The sequence below is a fragment of the Rhineura floridana genome, chromosome 9 (assembly GCF_030035675.1).
Source record: "Rhineura floridana isolate rRhiFlo1 chromosome 9, rRhiFlo1.hap2, whole genome shotgun sequence".
NCBI classification, from domain to species: Eukaryota; Metazoa; Chordata; class Lepidosauria; order Squamata; family Rhineuridae; genus Rhineura; species Rhineura floridana.
In genome coordinates, this window is record NC_084488.1 from 31,784,174 (window position 1) to 31,807,080 (window position 22,907).

Genomic DNA, 22,907 nt, shown 5'->3' on the forward strand with positions numbered 1-22,907 from the left:
TGCAGGTAGGAAAGTGGAAGGATAATCCACTGAAAAGCATGGGATGAAGAAATAATTAATGGAAAGACAGGTAAACACCCTGCAAGTAAATCAGGATCAATGTTCACTATTGTATAACCACCACGTAAACAAATCAAAACGAATGCTCAGTGAAGACTCAACATAGTCTAACTACTGTGTTTTATGCAAGTAAATCAGGATGAACGCTGAATAAAGAGGTCTTTTGGACAAGCCCTAACTGATCTATTAGGTTTTGTATACTAGAGCTCAGCTCATCCAATGCACGAAGTATTATTCTATTTTGTGTATGTAGAGGAGACCATCTCAATCATGATTTCAGAATCAGGAGTGACTTCCTGCATCTTAAGATTTGTTACACAAGATTCATTTCCAAAGTATCTAGCTTAAATTCAGCTACATGTTTTTTGAAAGAAAGAAAGAAAGAAAGAAAGAAAGAAAGAAAGAAAGAAAGAAAGAAAGAAAGAAGAAAGAAAGAAAGAAAGAAAGAAAGAAAGAAAGGTTCACATCTCCCATTAATACTGGAAGCTCACAATCTCTTGTTTGTGCATCTGCTACTCTGGTGGCCAAAATCTCATTAAATGCAACTCACAAAGGCTCTGCGCAGAAGGCTCTGCAGGGGTGAGGAAAGGATGAACACCTCCCAGTGCACTTCTCCCCCTCCTGCTGCTCCTGAGTCAGTCACGACTTCTCTTCCCCAGACCTGCCATGAACACCTCACAGACAGACAGGATCTGGCTAAAGGAGTCTGGCCAAACCCAGGCCCAGGACAGGAGGCAACAGCAGCAGGAGTCAATGGCAACAAGCTGTCTTTTGTTTCCTTGATTGTTGAAAACAACAACAGCAACAAGTTCAGGATAGAGATCCTGACAGAGAAGAAGTCCAAGCTTACAGTCCCAGCATAATCATTTCTGGAATCTGTAGCCAACATGAACAGCTTCCTGTTTGGCGGGCTATCTGAATTCAGAAAAAAGGTAGAAGCACAACCTTTCCCCTCTACTGTGCTACTGATTGTCTTACGTAATAAAGTTACAGAATTGTAAGGCAAAACTGGAATTCCATATCCACTTTCATGCACTTTCCTGGTAAAATTTATATATTTTCTTGTTTATCCTCTATGTACACCGCCCAGAGAGCCTTTTTGGCTTAGGGCGGTATATAAATTAAATTAAATAAATAAAATAAATAAATAAAAACACCATTGAACTTAGTAGGGCTTACTTCTGAGTAGACATGCACTCGCAGTCCAGCTTCCTGCTCCAAAAGCAGGATCATTCATCATTATCATACTTCACATCTGTAGGGTGTTCAAGTCTTCTAAGCCATTCACATGCATCGTTGCCATCTTTACAATGACCATGTAAGGTAACATCAATATTATTATTCTCCATGTTGCAGATGGAGTGGACTGAGGCTGAGAGAGAGTGGCTTGCCAAAGGCCACCTAGTGAGTTCATAAAAGAAGCAAGATTCAAACGGGGACTTCCTGATCTTGAGCTCATTCTGTTAGCCACTATGCTGCACCACTTCATGATGGTAGCAATGGAAAAATGTTCAATAAAGATGTCTTTCCCCAAACCTAACAAAAATAGAGAGCTTGTCAAAAGTGCCTGTTGGAGAAAGAGGGTTATCCACATGGGAGCATTACTTTGTACTAAAAACGCTGTTTTTACTTCTGTTTTCTATTTGCACCATCCAAAGGGCTTAATGCCAGCTACAAGCACAGTGTTTTCTATTCACACTGAGAGGAAAGATCAATCACACAGTTTCCTAATGATCATGCCCTCTAATTTAACATTTCCACTCCCTCTGGTTACTTGGCAGCCAAGCATGCTAGGTTTGTTCTACCAGTTAGTTTCATTTTAAAACAACAACAGCCCAGAAGTGCAATTATTTGTATTTTCACGGGTGCAATGCAGCTGAAATACAAATCTTTGTTTGAGCAGTGTTATGCTTTTGTGCACAAGTTGGGGGGGGGAGAAAAGAAAGGCACCATTTGCAGCAACATAAAAAAAGCCTTGCAGAATGGGAGAAAGCAGCTGAAGTTTCTCTTCAGCCCAAAGGGTATAATAATAATAATAATAATAATAATAATAATAATAATAATAATAATATTGACATTATTACTATTACTATTATTTGATTTATATCCCGCCCTTCCTCCCAGCAGGAGCCCAGGGCAGAAATGGAAATGAAAGGAGGGAGGAGGAGGGAGCGGGCGTGGAGAGGGGAACGAGTGACGCACTCATCTAACAGCATTGGAGCAAAGAGTCTCAGCACCCATTACAAACTATAGTTACCAGGGTTCTGTGGGGAAGCCATGGCTATGGAAGTGGTATGAGTACTAGAACTGAAGCTGAAACAGACTTCCTATAGAGATAAAACAGTGCTCTAAACCTTATTAATTCCCTCTTAAGTTTGGCAAAGATGAACTGATTTCAAATCAGTCATATGAAAAATTGAGAAGGGGAGGATATGAACACAAGATGCACAGTTGAGCTGAAAACTGGACAGTGAATGGGAGGAAAAACAGGCATGGGTTCAAAATGGCCAACGACAGCATGTGGGGGAAAGGCCAGCCATAGCACCTGTCATCATAGCGGCTGTGCCAAGATATAAAGATGTAGTTTTCAGAAGCCAAGACCATACAAATTTTACATTCTGCATGCTCAAAATGCAGAGCACAGGCTTTGGGGTGCTTCCTTCATTGTATTCTAAAGGCACAAATCTTTTCATGTGTTTTCCTCACAAAGCGGAAATGGGCATTTCCACAGCAGGAGGTCTTCCCTTGTCCCAGCCCTCTGAAGGGTTGGTTTTGCATGCTTCCTTATGCATTGACATCTTTCAACCACCTAGGTGCCAAACGACACCTCCTGGATGGTTCAAGGGCAGAAGATGAAGAGATCAAGGTCATGAGCACCTGCCAAGGAGACATGAGGTACTATGTGGAAACACATTTTGCTGATGACAGGGCTTGAATTGTGACAACAAAACAAATGGTGTTGGTGATAGAAGCATCTTTTAAAAGCAGCAGAATCTACCAATTCTGTTATGTTGATAGACTGAGTTCTACCAGTTGCATGTATCAGTGATTATCAAGGCTTTCTCTACATATCTGAGGCATACTTAGAATTTTCTGTGCCCAATGTCCCTCATCCATACCTCTGAATGGGTCCTGGAGGGGAAAAGGACAGAGATTCTTTGGGCAACCTTTTAAATTGGACCCTTAGGCCCCATTTGCCCATTTGCATTCTCCTTCCAGGTGGGGAAGAGGACAAAAGAGGAGGGGAAGGAACCTAAGGTCCTATCCTGTTTCTTACTAGAAGATGGCATGTTCCAGCCTCCCTGACAGCTACACTTTTGTGAGGAGAAGCACCGCTAGATCCACCACATGTTGACAAATAATCCAGGCAGCAGTTCTATGCACACTGGCTTGGGAAGAAGCCCCTTGAACTCAGTGGGATTTACTTGTGAGTGTGCATGCACCAGAATTTCACATGATCAAAAATGCACTCTGGGTTGGCCACACCAGGTTCTGCTTTGTGCAGTGTGTATTCTTTGGTATGGTACAGGTGAAACTCAGTGCAGACCTTCCATGCAAGTGACAGCACTGTCCTAAATACATGTGTGATGAAAAGACAAAGCTCCAACCCTATGTCTCTTTAAGAATATTAAATCTGCTGTGTACTCTCCTTCCAAGAGGGCAGAGCAAGCAATGTAGCTATGCACTCCACCTTGCCTGAATAGTATACACACAAGGATGTTTTTCCTGACAGGAACTCTAGAAGAAATCCTTTGCAATTCATGCCTCACTTTCCCTACTTCCTTTGAATGGTCCTTGCTAATGCACCCATACCTACAGTGCTCCATCTACTTGTTGGCACCCTGCCCACCCTTTTACTGTTTTTGGACTGGAGATTTGCTTTCCCACCTGCCAGTCATCACCCCTCCTGGAACAAACCATAAAATATGCCCTTTGCCCTGAAGATCTCTGCTTGCTTGCTTCAGCCTCCAGAGGAGTCCCATGTAATCACGCACATGGGGAATTGGTGTTACAAAAAGACTCAAAAAATATTTTGTTCCTACACTATCAGGGTGTTGACATATCTTTCACGTTGCTTTGCATCTATGCTGCTGTTTGGTTAAAAGGCAGATGCACATATTTTTATTGCTGCTTGGCTGCCTGCTATGATAATATCCAAGGGAGATCATGAGATTATTTCCCCTGGTCCAACCATCAAAAATATTTTGACTTGAATGTTGCAAAAGAACAAACAAAAAAAAACCCATGCATCCCAAGCGAATGGGACTTAAAAACTGTTTGGGGAATAATATTTCTGCACTACTATGAGTAAACAGGTTTATTAAAAGGAAAGATGGAAAAATACAGGGGCTGGGTTCCATATAACAGCAAGTAGCTTGCTGATTACTTTCTTTACTCAGCGCCAGGGCTGGTTCTAAAGGGTGGCCAGGTTGGGCACTGGTCCGAGGGCCCCGGAGCTACAGGAGCCCCTGAGGGCCCCGGAGCTCCCCTTCTGCGATAGGTGCCCCCCCACGCCCCCCACTTACCTGTCAGCCGGCTTTTTGCATTGCCCTTAATGAAGATGGCAGCCGCAGCTTCCCTAAGGTACTGAAGCCGCTGCCGCCATCTTAGTTGATGGCAGAGATGTGCGAGCATAGCACGCACGTGTGCCATCAACAAAGATGGCGGCAGAGGCTTCATTCCCCTTAGGGAAACCACGGCCGCCATCTTCATTAAGGGCAATGGTAAAGACTAGACAGGTAGGGGGCCATGGGGGGGCGTGGGGGGGCAGGGCAAGCTGATGCCCAAGGGCCCCCGCATGCCTGGAGCCAGCCCTGCTCAGCGCATAGTTAAACTATGGAATTTGCTCCCACAAGACTCAGTAATGACCACCGGGATGTCTTTAAAAGAAGATTAGACAAATTCATGGAGGACAGGGCTATCAATGGCTACTAGCCATGATGGCTGTGCTCTGCCACCCTAGTCAGAGGCAGCATGCTTCTGAAAACCAGTTGCCGGAAGCCTCAGGAGGGGAGAGTGTTCTTGCACTCAGGTCCTGCTTGCGGGCTTCCCCCAGGCACCTGGTTGGCCACTGTGAGAACAGGATGCTGGACTAGATGGGCCACTGGCCTGAACCAGCAGGCTCTTCTTATGTTATGTTCTTATATAAAAGCAGTTTGTTAACTAAGGTTAACTGGGACTGCAATCCTATATGCACTTACCTGGATGTAAGTTCCACTGAACACAATAGGACTTACAACTGAGGAAACATGCATAGGATTGCTCTGGAAAAGGTAATTTAGCCATTTCCTCAAGTGTCTTACTGCTGATTCTTATACACTTATGTTCTTAAGGGTTCATAAAATCACTTAATATAGATTAATTATGTCTTAACTATTAAAAGATCATGAGTATACTCTCTTGCTTTGTAAATTTTGCACATATCAGTGGATCATGGGGTTTCTAGAGGAAAGGGGGAAAAACACAGAAGACTGAAGTCAGCCCACTGCACCCGGAGATGAATGGACAAAAGGTTTATCAGAGATGAATGGATGAAAGTTTCATCACATCTGCATAGTGTCTAGAATCAGTGAAAGTTATTTTCCAAAGCCTCTTGCCTTCCTTTTGAATGGGCAAGTCATCAGGAAAATGAGTTGGGGATCACGACTTTCACTTCCGCTCCATTAGATACACATGTTTCCTGACCTGGTAGAGTTGCCACCTGCACCTCAGATCTGTCAACACAATGACATCCTGTACCTGTCACGTGTCCAGAAATTGTTGTTTGAACAAAAACTTCCATGTGGGACTACTATAGTTATCCAGCAGGCAGACATTTATTGGATTTTTAATTCCTTCATCTTTATGCTCATTGTGCCCCTTCTATGTAAACTGAATATCAGGGCCAAAAACTAAGTTTGTTTTCTCATTTTAGGAATCCAAGGGCCAGTTCCAGCGATTTCAGACAGGGCTTATTTTTTAGCCTTTGGAGATTTTTTTTTTTAGCCCCGACTGAATGTGCACATGTTCGTTGTCCCCATGAATACAAATTCTGGAGCCCAATTCTGGCACCAAAAGAACATGGCAGAGGCAAAAACAGAAGTCTGTGGCATTTCTAGGGAAAGCTGGAAAGGTCAAGAGACAGCAAAACTCAAGTCAGTTCACATAGACAAATAATGATGTACTCATCTGAACCATAATCCCACATGGCAAACTATTTATGTGAAGCTTTAAATTATAAAAAACTGAGATTTATTGGTGTGACAAAAGTAGCCTGAACTGCATAGAAAGCTGGTTCATACAAATGGCTTAACATGTGAAACTTCCTCCATCCATTGCCTTATAAGTGTCATTAGGGGTGTTCACACATTACATTCAATGAACATCGGAACTGTGTACCTGTGCACACAAATACTTGAGCTGTACACTCGTAACATTCATGTGTAACATTCAATAACTATACAGTCTCAGTAACTGTACAGTCTGTGTACTAATGTGCACAATAGTTGAGCTACAAGTGTGTGCTCTCTTTCACACAAACACTTGTACATGTTCCACACTGTACATGTTCCACAGTGTTCACCTGATAATGTGTAAGCAAGCATATTAACATAGCTAAATCTGCATGTGCCAACTGAGTTTCAGATAAAGCTCAGTGCCTGAAGTCCAGTGGCCACGGTGCAAATGCGATCTGGTGGCAGAAGCTTGTCTCCCGACACCCAGCAGACCCTAATGCTCATGACTCCTCAGCTGGCAACAGACAAATCCCCTAAAATCGTAATAAAACCCTGGTTTGAAGACTGACGCTGATTTATTGCTGTCAAAGTACAATATGCGCAGAGCGATAGGTAGAAGCTCATTATGATTAGGCTGGCCAGACATGTTATATTTTCCAAGGGATGCCCTGCACTTCAAGAACATTCCAGGTCCACAGTGCCCCTTATTTATTTATTTATTTATTTCTGAAACTATAATCTGCAAACCCCTAATTGTGTTTACATAGAGAGGGAGCAGTAGCAGAAAGCTGCGGTTGAAGATAAGGGGGGCAGATAGTAGATTAGCTCCAATCTGCAGGCCTAGAAGTCTGCAGGGGTATGGGTACGTCACAAATCATAGATTTGGGCTTTATAGCATAGCATCTGGTGACTTTTTCACAATCTTGGGCCTGATTTAGTTTCCTTTTTCAAAAACAGCCAACATTTAGCCTTCGTGTTTGAAGTGAAAAAATGAGGAGCTAATGTCAGGTAAAAAAGTTCAGCAACTGAAAGCAGTTGGGTTGGTGTTTTCAGTTGGCCTGGAAGCAGAGTGGCCTCTCTGCAAACCTGCCATATGTTTGGGGTTGTCCCAAGACATTTTTCTGCCTGAGATGGAAAAGCAAATACCCCCCAACCTCCCCCTCCCGAGGTGCACAATGCTCAAGGCTGAAAATGTTATTTTCCACCATCCCCAATCTCTGAGCAGTGAGGGTTTCAGGTGTACCAGCACGTATCCTGGGTTTGGTTTCCTTGGCATTAAGGTCATTGGAGACTGATGCTGCTTCTGTGATATAAGGTTTATATATATATATATATATATACAGGCTGAGCATAAGAGGGAGTTTCACAGCGTTAACACTCCAACAGTACCTGCTCCCCCTGTAGGTTTCTAGTAGAACCAGAAATGCCATAGTGCTGGATTCATCAGAGAGAGAAAGGCAGCCCTCTGTGTCTCTTTCCCATACTTTAGTTCCAGGACGTCCAATCTGTTTCTCTTTCTCACACAGAGACATGATCTTGACAGCATCAACTCCAATCAGGGAATTCATTCATTCATTGGTGATCACTCGTGGCCGAGTAAGATTATCTTCCAGGGTAAGTGTGACGTCCTCCCCCAGCACCACCTGTGAAGCTCCCACTTGTGGCTATCAGCAGACAGGAACGTCAGGTTTTCTTCTTACCCTTTACAGCTCTAGCACAGCTCTCAGAAGATCCCCCTGCTAGGCCTTACTACCCAACACTCTGTATCTCTTATAACCTTTAGACTGTGCCTTAGTCTCTGTCAGGCTATCTCGATACCTTGTGTCTATGGGTATAGGTAATTCCCAACCCCCCCTGCAGCCTCTTGCACTGAAGCTTACAGCCCTGGGTTTCTCTGTGGTACTGGATACAATATCTTTTCCTCTGCCGCTGCCACCATTTGATACAACTGTTCAGCCTTGGTTACTTGCTATTCCCCCTGGTTTGTGTTTCCCAGCTGAAGGAATCAGGCTTTTTTTAAACCAAGACATATTTATTAAGAATTAGAAATAACAAGATTACTTAATTACTTTGTTGACAAGCTTATGGTTTCATGTGTGTTCTGACATGTACTTTACTTCTCATTAATTGCCTCAGAACTCTGACTCACTCTCAACAGCACCACCAACCTCCAAACACCACCAAAACCTCTCTTTCACCTCTTTACCCTCTAACACCCACCCCCAAACCTTTTTGATTCAACTGTCATTCTTCCATTTATACTCCCAGCCATTCAAACGCTCAGCCAATCATCCAGCATTCTACTGCTCATGTACTCCCCCTCCTCTTTCACTCAACTTACCATATGTCTTCTATATAACCAGCACTTACCATATTTACAATATAAGCAGGAACATCACAGTAAGGTCTTTAACAGTGGGTCCATAAGTGACTGTGGAGGCCAATTCTGGATCCACACAGCCTCCCACAGTGAGGACATAGGTTTCCAGATGGAAGATGGTCGCGATGAGGATTTGCTTGACGTGCCTTCTGCTTAGCTTGTTTGTCCCTTTCGCCCTGTACTCATGCTTCTTCAAAGTCCATAGCACCTTTGATAATGGCCGACCTCCAATTGGGACGCACATGGGCCAAGGCTTCCCAGTTCTCGATGCTCATGTTACATTTTTTTAGATTAGCTTTGAGAATATCTTTAAACCTCTTTTGCTGTCCACCGATATTCCGTTTTCCATCCTTAAGTTGTGAGTAAAGTAGCTGCTTTGGAAGACGGTGATCAGGCATTCGAACAACATGGCTGGTCCAGCGAAGTTGATGTTGGAGGATCATTGTTTCAACACTGGTGGTCTTTGCTTCTTCCAATACGCTAACATTAGTTCGCCTATCTTCCCAAGTGATTTGCAGAATTTTCTGGAGGCAACGTTGGTGGAATCTTTCAAGAAGCTGGGAGTGGCGTTTATAGATGGTCCATGTTTCATAGGCGTACAGTAAGGTCTGTAGTACAATGGCTTTGTAAATAAGCATTTTGGTCTCCCTGCGAATATCCCAATCCTCGAACACTCTACGCTTCATTCGGGAGAATGCTGCACTCGCAGAGCTCAGATGATGCCGAATTTCAGCGTCCATGTCAGCTTTTACAGAAAGATGCCCCCTTCCAAAAGGATCTCTGGCTATTTAGTTTCTATAGCAACTTATCACCTGTACTTGACCATCTCTTTAGTTACACAAAACCACTCTCCCAATAAAAGGGAATCTGCCAGGTTAAGCTTCTTCACCTGATTTGACCTCCCTAGCAGTCTCTTTTTACAACCAGAGTCACTGGCTTGGGGGCACCCCAAAACCCATTTAGTCCAACCTCAATTTTACAACCATGGAACTATTGTGTGGGAGGAGAGATCCTGGAAGCTATTTAGACCAACCCTGCTCCCCCATCTCAGCACAATAAGCTACTGTCAGCATATTCCCAGCTACCAAATGCCAGCTCACATATATAAAGTAGCAGTCAGTGGCATGTGGCGGCATTGCTCACTTGGCTTCCCAACACTGAGCATCACTGCCAGTTACCGAGAGGGAGAGGGAGAAAGAGGTGGAAGGAATCTCCGTGTGGTGCAAGAGTGGCAGCAGGAATGGCAGTTGCTGCACCCACACTGCACCCCTCTCCCTCTTGGTAACTAGTAGCGATGCTTGCCATTGGGAAGTCAGGTGAGCAACACTATCCCACCCGCACTGCCCTACCAACTGCTACTGAACATACAGTAAAACACTCAGGTGTGAATACATGAATCTCCAAGAGGAGAACTTTATAACTGTGAAGAAGCCATTAGTCTTCTTTCATGTGCTAATGTCCACAAGAAGAAATTGTGTTTGCAAGTGGATGGTTGTGGGAAACTGTTGAAAAAAATGTGGATGGCAGAAACCAAGGCTTTTCAAATAATGATATGCTTAAAGGGCTGACTATTTTGTGTGTGTGTGTGCACATGTGGCTACATCATGGGGGCATTTACACAAGTGTGTAGACATTGTGATGGAGTGGGGTTGCACTATAGTCAAAAGTTGCACAGATCAAGCTTGTACATGTTGAATTCTGTGTATGTAGCATTAGGTGAACAGGACAGCCAGTTGCAATATAAGGACCTAATTATGGTGATGAAGAGGTCCTTTTCAGATAGAAATGTCCACAAAAGTGTTTTGAGGATTGAGATCTTAAGGTTCTGCTTTTATCACATTTGAAAGGCCAGTTTAAAGTCCAAGAAAAGTCAGATTCACCTAACTGACCAAGTAATACACACACACCTTGACTAGAACAAATTAACAGCAATTAGGGTGTAGCTTAAAATCGTATGTCTAATCTGGAGATGCTAAGGAACTTTGATGTAGAAAGTGTTTAAATGACAAATGTGTGTTTATTTTACATTGCATTCAGCATGTTTACTTTTTATGATAAGGTGAGTTATCTGTAGCTTGCATAATCTTTTCCTGTCATTCCTAGAGATTAAACACCATTTTCCACTGTAAACACTCTTTCCTCTCCCTTCCTGATTTCCCTAAGGGGAACACCAATTCATATGCTTCTTCACACAGTGAGCAGGCAAGGTCTAATATATATATCACACACATAAAAGAAACCCTGTGACGAAGAGGTCTTACATCCTTCTGCTTATCTGAAGATATTTCTGTTTCATTTTTGTTTGCTGGATTCCCTCCTCCCCACCCCTCTTTAATGAGAAGCCACTGAATACAAATAAACATGCATTTCAATATTGAAAGTAGGGCTGAAAATCTAGTTACAGCACTACAAAATTGCCAGGATAGCTTTTTTTTTTTTAACGTTGATTGGAAAATCAGCCTCATTCTCCGGGCACCATCATTAGCAAACTGTTCAATCCCAGGTAGAATTATTGCAAACATTTTATATAGCAATTTTCTGCATTATATCCTGTCAAATATTTTCCTGAAACAAGATTTGGTTTAGTTTCTCCACATTGCATCTTGAAAAGGTAAAGGTAGAAATCTATCGTAACCTGTTACTAAAGAAATGAACTGCCCAGAGCACAATCCAGTTCTTCGTCTTCTTCTTTTGATTTATATGCCACCCTTCCTCCTGGTGGGAGCCTACTGTTAATCCAGTTAAGATGAACTAGCTGGGGGCCAGTTCAAATGTGATAAAGGTCCTATATTGAAGGTACTTCTGTGCAGGGATCCATTATTATGGACAGAGGGAGGTATGGCTGTGATGGACAAATTCAAAGTGCCTACCCTACTGTCCTATGTCTCTCCCGTCTTGGGGTGCCTTGTGGCTGGGATCACTTAAGCCTATTATTTTTCAATTATGTCAATTAATGTATCTGATTAAAGGTCTATATGGCAAATAAAACATAAGCTGTCTATGATCTGATTGAATGAGTTTGCCAATTTTATGTACATCACAGAGACTTGGTTGGATCATGTTACAGTAACAGTGATTCTTCATGTGTCTGCAAGACTGGTTTTCATGGTTATCCTGTTGTGGCAAGCAGCCTGGAAAACCGGGTTTCTTCTGACCAAATACTGAACCATCACATGCTCACCATGTTAGGTTTGTCATACACTTTGCAGACAAAATCACCCAGAATCAACTTGTGTTGAGGCTCGTCATCTAAAATGCCAAATCCAAGTTTGTTGTATTGATGGTTCAGTCTCTTGCCCTATTTATTTTAATCATCTTAATTTGGTCTCTCTTACTGTTGTGGATGATGAAAACTAGTCATCTGGGTTATAAACGCATCATTCAGAGAGGACAGAGTGCTAGACAGTGTGCATGCTACAAGTCATTCAGCTGCTGCCCAGGAAATCTAACCTGGATGTAGAATCCTCAGCCAGCTAGCATTCTGTCTTGACAGTTTTCTTCTGGAAAATACCAGAGAGGTCACTGGACTCCCTGCTTATCTTCTCCCATTGCTGTTGGGATCCTGTACCAGTTTCCTTCAGTTCATTATTTCAGCTCTCCATATTTCCTTCATATGGATCACAGGTACTTTCAGATGAGTGTTCACTGTGGCATTAGTCTACGTTTTTCAAGCTTTTTGCAGCATCATTGGCATTAACACCCCTCCCTCATTAGCCCAGATTAAGGCGTTGGACTACAACATGGGAGACCAGGGTTTAAATTCCCACACAGCCATGAAACTCACTGGGTGACCTTGGGCCAGTCACTGCCTCTCAGCCTCATGAAAACCCTATTCATAGGGTCTCCATAAGTTGGAATCGACTTGAAGGCAGTACAAAAAAAAGGAGGGGAATCCAGTAAAGGAAAAAAACTGCACAAAAGCCCATTGCCAATGACCTGGTTCTCACAACTCATAGTAAACTGTGATGTAGCACAGACATGCCATGGACCACTTGAATGAAGCTCACAGACCACAGATGGTCTACATATCACAGCTTGGGAACCCCTGACTTAGCGAGACCACACAAACATGTGGGCTTCTGGAGAGGAGCTTGCAGTTGCTTTGTTCTTCCTCAGTCCTTTTTACTGGCACATTGCACTAAACTAAGCCAGGGTTTGGCTTACTGTATTGTCTGAACCAGCACAACGACTCATTTGTGATATCTTTATGACCCATGTGCAAATTAAGCCCCCATATGAAGTAGCAGAAGCGCATGCAGCACAATGAACAAACAAAATAACATCTATTGCTACAAGAACAACACTGTCCTGTGAAAAGGAGTTGCATAGCCAGACACCTTTTGTAAATAAAAATGTGTGCCCCAAAGCTAGAAGAAAACATTTTTAACATCTGAGCTATTCTTCAGAATAAATAGAGCAGGCTTGTTTAGAATGGTGTTGCAGAGAGATTTTCAGTTTGTAATTCAGGCACATCTTGAAACCCTCAATTAAAAATATACACACTTAAACATTGCTCATTGTTGCACATCAACCTCTTTTTCCCTTACAAGCTTGTTGGCAAATTACTATATGATATCATATGACTTCATCCCATAACAGTTGGGATGGGGAAGAATCTGGTTTGGTTTATGTAATTTGCACTTTCCAAAACAACATGTGAACTGAAACACTTATCCTTCAAAATTTGCACTTAATTTTCATTAACTTATGATAGTTTTCCCAAGAAAAATTTGCATATTAGGGAAAGTGTGCATAAAAATGCATATGTTTTGAAAATAATATACAAAAATGCTTAATGGGAATGTTAAGCAAAATCACATCCAATGCATATATTGGGAGAAACGCACATTAAAATGCTGATATACAGCCACAAACTAATGAGAAAATGTGGCAAAGAACTTATGACTGGAAAAGTGAGAAAGAGAGAAACTAAAATTGGCAAATTTGTCCATCTCTACAAAACAGGATCAAAAAATTTAAATTATGTTCTGTTGCTGTATTCAGGGGCATCACTACGCAGGTGCAGGGGGTGCGGACTGCACCCAGGTGACACCAAGAGGGGGGGTGACACCCAGAGCCGCCCCTAGCTCTCCTTTTGCTGGTGGTGCCCACCACCAAGGCTGGTTTTAAAGGACAGCCAGGTTGGGCACTGGCCCGAGGGCCCCGGAGCTACAGGAGCCACTGAGGGGCCCTCTGCTCCCCTTCCATGATCCACACACCCCCGCACCCCCACATGGCCCCCCTACCTGTCTACAGTAGTCTTTACCATTGCCCTTAATTAAGATGGCAGCTGCAGTTTCCCTAAGGTACTGAAGCCATTGCAGCCATCTTAGTTGATGGCAGAGATGCGCGTGTGCAGCACGCACATGTGCCATCAACAAAGATGGCGGCGGAGGCTTCATTCCCCTTAGGGAAACTGCGGCCGCCATCTTAATTAAGGGCAATGGTAAATACTGTAGAGAAGTAGGGGGCCGTGCAGGGGGTGGGGGGCGCATGTGCATATGCACACCCACCCACCCACCGGGGGGCCAGGGCAAGCTGATGCCCAAAGGCCCCCGCATGCCTGGAGCCGGCCCTGGGTGACACCATGAGTTATCGCACCGGGTGACACCAACCCTAGTGACGCCACTGGCTGTATTCCTTCATTTTTTAGCACTTCAATCATCAAGAGAATTTTGTTTGGTAAATGGTAAATATTAATGTAAATTTAACCTAAGCCCTCTCTGTGTGTCTCTCTTTCTCACACACACACATAATCAGAGCACTTTTGTACTTGAATTTGCCTGTAAAATTTGAAATATGATTTGCATTAACTTTGTTGTAAAATACAATTTTTTAAATTGTTCTTAAATATTGATCTAGATTTGCTGCTTATATTATTATTATTATTATTTATTAAATTTATATACTGCCCGACTAGCAATAGCTCTCTGGGCGGTGAACATAAAATAGCATAAAAATACAATGAATAACAAAATAATACTAAAATACAATCAACAATCCAATACAATAAACATTTTTAAAAGTAAATCAGTGTAACTTAAAATGCACACATCTGTCAGTTTCAGTTTCTTAAATTCAGTTCTCCACATTTCCACATCAGTTTTTTTTAAAAAGTTTTTTTATAGGAGCATACTTCTGTTTGAAGTGCACTTGTGATATCAAAAACTTGTGGCTAGGGATGGGGGTAGGGAATTTGATTCAGTTCGCATTTATTTATTTATTTATTATTAAATTTATATCCTGCCCTTCCTCCCAGAAGGGCAAATCTACCTAATTTGCATTTTCCAAAACAATATGAGAACTGAAACACAGCCATCCTTCAAAATGTGCACTTCACTGAATTTCACAATGCCATTCTCCAACCAAATAATGTGGTCAACAATACACATACTGGGCAATGTGTGCATAAAAATGCATATATTAGAGGAAAAAAACATACAAAATGCATTATGTTACGGGAAATTGCTTTACAAAAATGTGTATACTAGAGGAAATGGCTTTACAAAAATTTGTATATTAGGGGAAATTGCATGCAAAAATGTGCGCATTAGGAGAAATCCACACTAAAATGCTGAAAAATATTCGTGAGGGCTTTTTAAAAAAAACTGATGTGGAAATGTGGAGAACTGAATTTAAGAAACTGAAACTGACAGATGTGTGCATCCCTACTTGTGGCCTGTCACAGAAGTAAACAAGGTCCTTCTGATCAGAGCTAGAAGTTCAGTACTTATAGCCAGTCCTGCCCAAACCACAGCAAAGCCTTTTAATACACATTTGAACAAAGGAAGAGGAGGGGATGGTATGGAGGATTCCTGCCCTGTCAAGTTAAAAAATTAGGTGACTTCAACAAGTTTATAAGAGCTGATGGAGGCCTTTTCCAAGAAAGGACAATAGCTAGAGAGCTGCGTCTAAGACTGTCATCATGTGCTTGTGCTGGTCTTTGACCACAATAATTTTGAACTCTAGCAGTCTGAGTAAAGGTACCTTTAACAGGTAGGTTGTGGAACATTAAATGAGAACTTCTAAAGGACCTTAATAGACACAGCAAAATCTGCTGTAAAAATGGATTGTGGAATTTTCTGTCTGGGTGGATCCTAGGACTGCCGGCTCTTGACATCAAAAATTCTGGGATCTGAATGGGATCTGGGGCTGGCAGGCTCAAAGGGTGGAGCAGCAGGGAGTGGCAGGTCAGGGAGTGGAGCTGAGCCTGGGGTGATGGTGGTGGGAAGATGCCTATTCATCAAAGTTGTACAGCTAAAAAAAAAGGAAGTGGCAAGGAACAGAATACTCTTGCTTTTGTAATAGATGTTCTTACCTTATAGGCTCCTGTCCTCCTAACCTGTAGCTTACCTTCATTTGCCCAATGTGAATGAAAGATCACCAAGATTGTTTTAACCAAAAAGTCCTTTATCAAATGGTAAAGAATTGTTTGTTCATTTGGGAGGAAAAGGTACAAATCTTATAAACATGGTCCTATATTTAGCATTTGAACTTAGTAGCTCTGATTCTTTTAGTAAAAATGAATCATTTTATCACTATTTGTCGGCACAGGATCCCTTCACAGAAAACCACAGCCTATTTGCCTTTTCAAATGCAGGCAAATAAGGTTATATTTACTTTCAGGTGGAGAAAAATACATCTAAATGTGTGAAGTGTTGAATTCAGGGATGAAAAATGAATCAGATAATTACATTAGGATGTTCAGAACCCATACAGAACTTTTGTCACCAGTGAATGCTGTTGGACTTTCAGATGTTAAAACGCAGCATAATTAATATTTATTTATTTAAATTCCACCCTTCCTCCCATTAGGAGCCCAGGGTGGCAAACAAAAACGCTAAAAACACTCTAAAACATCTTAAAAACAGACATTAAAATACATTAAAACAAAACATCTTAAAAAACATATTAAAACAAAATATCTTTTAAAACACTTTTTTTAAAAAAAGCTTTAAAAACATCTTAAAAAGCAATTCCAGCACAGACACAGACAGGGATAAGGTCTCTACTTAAAAGGCTAGTTGAAAGAGGAAGGTCTCCAGTAGATGCCAAATAGATAACAGAGATATTTAAGAGGAAGGGATTCCAAAGGGTAGGTGCCACAACACTAAAGGTCCATTTCCTATGTCGTGCAGAACATACCTCCTTATTAGATGGTATGTTGGAAGCCCTCACTTGCAGAGCACAGTACGACTGGGTATATAAAGGGTAAGATGATCTTTCGGGTATCCTGGTCCCAAGCTATATAGGGATTTGTATACCAAAGTCAGAATCTTGAACCTGGCCCAGTAGCTAATGGACAGACAGTGCAATTCTTTCAGCAGTGGGGTGACATGTTGGGGATATCCTGCCCCAGTGAGCAGTCGTGCTGCCACATTTTGTACTAGTTGCAGCTTCTGGACTAACCTCAAGGGCAGCCCCATATAGAGTGTATTACAGTAATCCAGCCTGGAGGTTACCAGTGCGTGGATAACAGTGGTCAGACAGTGACTATCCCAGTCCAGAAATGACTGCAGCTGTCTTACCAGCCAAAGCTGGTAAAAAGCACTCCTAACCACTGAGGTCACCTGGGCCTCTAGCAACAAAGATGCATCCAGGAGCACCCCCAGACTATGAACCTGCTCTTTCAGAGGGACTACAACCTTAGCCAAGCAGGCAACTGACCAATTATCCAAACTCAGGAACCACCAACCCACAGTGCCTCTATCGTTCTAGGATTCAGACTCAATTTATTGGGCCTCATCCAGCCTACCACCAAGTCCAGGCGCTGGTCCAGGGCTTGCACAGCCTCTCTCTATTCAGAAGTTACAGAGAAATGGCTGGGTATCATCAGAATACTGCCGACACCTTGTCCCAAATATCCTAATGACTGCTCTCATAGAGATGTTAAACAGCATGGAGGACAAGATGGTACCCTGAGGCACCCCACAGCAGAACTGCCAGGGGACTGAAAGGCAATCACCCAATGCTATTCACTGAAAATGGAGATAGGATTGGAACAACTGTAAGACAGTGCCTCCAAAACCCATCTCACCAAGTCAGCTCAGAAGGATACCATGGTCAATGGTATCAAAAGCCACTGAGAGATCAAGTAAGAATAACAGGGTTGCACTCCCACTGTCTTTCTCCTGATAAAGGTCATCCATCAGGGTGACCAAGGCCAATTCAGTCCCATAACCAAGCCTGATAATCTGTTTCATCCAAGGATACTTGCAATTGCTATGCCACAATCCCCTCAATCACCTTCCCTAAAAAGGGAGTATTTGCGACCGGGCAGATGCTATTGGAGGTTGCTGATTCATAGGGTTGCCATAAGTCATAGTCGACTTGAAGGCACATAACAACAAAGTAGTTGTCACAAACCAATGGATCCAGAGTGGACTTTTTCAGCAGCAGTTGGATCACTGCCTCTTTCAGGGATGCTGGGACCACTCCCCCTCTCAAAGACATGTTGACCACACCTTGGATCCACTCAGTCATACCCCCTCGGCAAGCTTTAATAAGCAAAGAAGGCCAAGAATCTAAAGGACACATTGCTGATTGCATTGTCACAAGCATCTTGTCCACGTCGTCAGGCCACAACAACTGAAACTGATCCCAAGAAGTTGCAGCAGACGTTGCACTGGACACTTCACTGAAGACTACAGTAGAGCATCAAGACTGTCACGGAGGTGAGCAACTTTACCTTCAGCTGTACCCTTATTGACTCTAGGATGTTTGTTAATGCATGGAATGGTCCCACAACTGTGTGTATGGATGCACCTCAATACATATGAACACTTTCAGAGGATCATACACTGTTTTTATCCAGCCAAGGATGACTTTTTCCTACCACCTTGCAGAGGAGAGCAGTGTGTTTAGGCAAACATGAAGAAGGCAGGAGAAAGTAGCTGAACTCCTTTATTAGATTAGCTTGGACAGCAGTCATTTTGAGACATTTTTATCTTGAGAGACACACTGTGGATTGGCCTTGGGTCCCTGAATGCTATTTAGAGGAATGCTATTTGGAGTCCAGTCCTCCTGAGATGCACCTGGACAAACTGGATTGGACTTCCCATTTATAGGAAATTTAGGACAATATCCTTTTTATAATCTCAATTTTATGACCAGATAGATCTTTCGGCACAAGCTATTTTCATATTTAAGATGAAATATGAAATAGTGAATTACTTTATGTTGATCGTTTTGTTTATCCTGATCACACGAATGCTTCGAAACTGTACATCAGAGAAGGAACTATTGCTTTGTGAGTTTCCACCCCTGGGACATGATACAGCATTTGTGTATCCTCTGCCAGCACTTATGTGAGAAATATCCAAATCTATTATATCATATCCTGCAAGGTTTGGGTGACATATGCATATGTAGAAGCATCAGATGATGGAAAATATATTGGAGAATATCAAAGACTTTAGAATGGAGCATCTTCCACTGGAGATTATGACAGCAACAGTAAAATATTAGTAATAATTTGACGGTTCACCAGCCCTAAAGCCTCAAGTCCCTTTTGGGGCATATGTATGGAGAGTGATCACCCATAAAAACAACTGACACAACCAATTAATTAACAACTATAAAAATTAATAGAAAAAACCCAAATCCAAATGACCAACAAATTACTGTTGGTTACTTCACACTGTAATGGTGTCTGGGTAACAGTTAGTCCCTGTTATAAAAGATTTCATTCCATTTATATGGTTCATTCTTTTTCTACTTTTTGATGGCTTGTCTGTTTCCTTCTCTTTCAGATCTTTTCTTCCTCCTTTCTCAGGTCTCTTTTCAGCTTCTTCTCATCAGCTCTTTCTGTCACCAAGTTCTCTCTTTCTTTCTCAAGATGGCACCTAGCTCTAGCTCCCATCTGATGCAGGTGAAGGTGTGAATGTCCTGAATCAAGGCTTGGGCATGGAAATAGACGAGATGAAGCTGAATAAATTGAGACTTAATCCAGTAAAGACAGAGGTACTCTTGGTGGGTGATTCATCCACCCAGGTGAATGGTATCCAACCTGTTCTAGAAGGAGTTGAACTCCCCTTTAAGGATCAGGCCCACACCTGATTTTAGTTGGGGAGGTCCAGAAAATACATTTACCTGTAAAAGGGGTGATGGGGGGGTCAACATATGACTGTGTTTCTTAGCTTCCCTCTCATGTGCTTTTTAATTAATAATTTGTTACAAAATGTCTACATATTTTTTCTTAATGCAACATTCCTTGAACATTTTCTCCTCCTATTCCTCCTCCAGATCCCCTTAGCTCCCCAACCTCATTTAAAGCAACAAAGTTCCTCTCATGTCTGTGGGTTATCTTTTTTTAAAAAAGCATATCACTTGTGTTAAATCCAAAACACTCACTTCCACTTAGCCCCGATGCCCAGCTTCTAAATGCTGGTTTACATAATTAGAAAGAACTCTTGTGTCCTTGAGGATTTTCATGCTTTTAGCGAGAGAGAGTAATATTTCCTCTGCCCAAAGGCTACAGTCCATATCTGTTCCCAAGCTAAAGGAGGCAACGTTAAAGGTTTAGCACAGCCTTATTAGCCACTTAACAAGTTGATATTCTCCAGGTACACTGAGTCATACTCTCCCATTTATTCATTATTGTAACAGTGTTAGAATAAAACAAGCTAAAATGTTGACCTGTGGCAGCCAGCCTTCCATAGAGAGTCGGTGAAGAATAGATAGTCCTTGACATCACGTGTGTATGTTAATTCACTATGAAAGGACATAAAAACATAGGAAAAGCCCTGATGGATGAAACCAACTATGCCAGCATTCTGTTTTCAAAATGGCTAACCAGATGACTGTGGGAAGGTTGCAAGCAGGACCTGACTGCAACAGTGCTTTCCCCACATGATTCCTAACAAGTGGTATTCAGAGGCACACTGTCTCCAACAGTTGGAGGGAAAACATAGCCATCATGGCTATTAGCCATTGACAGCCTCATCCTCCACGAATTTGTGTAATCCTCTTTTAAAGCCATCCAAGTTGCTGGCTGTCACTACATCATGAAATTTACTTCATTTCACTTCACATTACTGAGCATTACAGCAGTTTTGGTTTTATAGTGATAGGCTCCTGCACGAGTCCTCTTGCGATGCCTCTGCCGTAACATCTCCAAAAGACACATACACTGCACAGTTGTATGCTCCAACAATGCCAGCTAAAGAGCCGTAGTATGCCTGTTAAGCAACCTGCACCAGTTGTATGGCATCAACATTGGGGGGATTTCAGCATGGCAGCAGGGTTAAGGCAGTACAGCACTGTGCCAGTGCCACCGGAACACCAGCACAACATTGTCAGTCAGAAACCAAAAAATTGATGTTATTGTTGAGTACTGTGATGTGCACTTCTTCCAAAAGACATGGAAAGAGTTAAAAGCACACTCTAGAGCTCAATTCCAACAGTTATTAGGGGAGGAATAAAGCTTTGTTCCCACCCCCGATGATGGTGTCACATTAGGCTGACAAAAGAGGGTGTGTAAGTTAAAATTCAATTGTTTATTGAAACCAATAAAGAACCAAAAAAACACTGCTACAAACACTTCCTCCCATTCTGTCTACCCAGCCATATGGGAGTATAAGATTCTGACCGACGCTTTTTAAATACTGCTATAGTACTATAAACCTATTCAACAAGAAGACTGTAGCATGATAGTGTTATAGTACTATACCTCTCTATCTATAATCAGAAAACCAACCACAGCACACCAAAAGCAGTATATAAACCCCTACCTGGGATTACATAACTTAGATGATAGCATGAAGCTATCTTACCCTGGCTCCATTTTATATAAATTTAGAGCACAAAAGGGGGAACTTTGCTCATGGGAAACATGATAAAAAGCACTTTACGTGATTTGACAACAAGAAGGTATATTTTCGCAAGGTCCCTTTTCAGATGTCAAAGACATATTGGGAAAATGAACCTATTTGCATATTTATTGGAACATTTCTGGACCTAGGCCCCAATTTATAACTTTGTTTTATTTAATTGATCTTTTAATTATCACTAAAACAATTTGCTGATGATAGATAGAGAAGTATAGTACTACAACACCATCATGCCATTGTATTATTATTGAATAGTGTTATAGGACTATAGTAGCATTAAAAAAAAGTTTTTTTAGAATTATGCTGAAAATTAAAAGATTGATTAAAAAAACAGGGGTAATAAAATGGCACCCACCAAAGGGTTATAATGAATATGTGCTGAGCTTCAAATGGCCCCACAGTAGGATTAAAATAACATGTGCATATTCATATAGGTATATAGTTGATAATTTTATGCTGAATTGAGGGGAAATCAAGAGGGTTCAAGATTATGGAGACATGGAATCATGAGACTAACAGTCTATCATAGTTAAAAGGTGCTCACAGAATTAGCAGAAGCAAAGCAAGGTGTATAAAGCATGCCTGCGCAAGAGTTTTAAAGAGAAAGTTGATGAACACAAGTTGTTGTTTTTGTTAAGGACAGTGTGACAAATGTCTAAATGGGCAATCTAGGGGCAGGACACTGGGAACTGTTAGGGGACCAAATTTGCTGATCAGGCTGGAACAGAAAGACAAGAAACTGGTGAGAGGTAATCACTAAGGAGTAGACAAGATCTGGAGAGCCAATTAGAAAGAGACACCCCAAGTGGGATAAAAAGCTATGGTCAGATAGATACAAAAGGCAGAGCGATGGGTAAGATCTAGAATGGAGGAACTAAGGAAATGCAGGAGAGAAGCAAGAAGAACACTAGAGAACCTTTGTATGCTGCTTATTGTCTTATGTGTTATTTCTTATTCTTTATTCTGTTATAGTTAAATTCTGTTATAATAAATATTTAGAACCATTTGAATTTGTCTGGTTGGTTCAGGAGGTGAGGAGACACCAATGAACTCCAGGTTTGCATCTTCAAGCAGGGTATTAGGAGCTCTGATGGAGAGTACTGGGGTCACATTATAAAAATACCACATCAAATAAAATTCCTACACCACCCACAGCGGCTATGTCTTACCCACTGGATGTACAGAAAAAGTGCAATACTTCTCACAGTGTGGAAAGTCAACTGCAATTTCCTTTGTAGTGTTGATGTCCATACCATAATACCATAATATTGCCAATGATCTTTTGATTGCATAGCTACTGTGCTGCACAATGCTGACTGATGCTATTGGGATTGGTAGACCAGAAAGGCAGGGATATCAACAGTAGGTGGATCCAGAGCCAATGACAGACAGAGCCAACTAATTCTAGTTTTGTCCCTATCT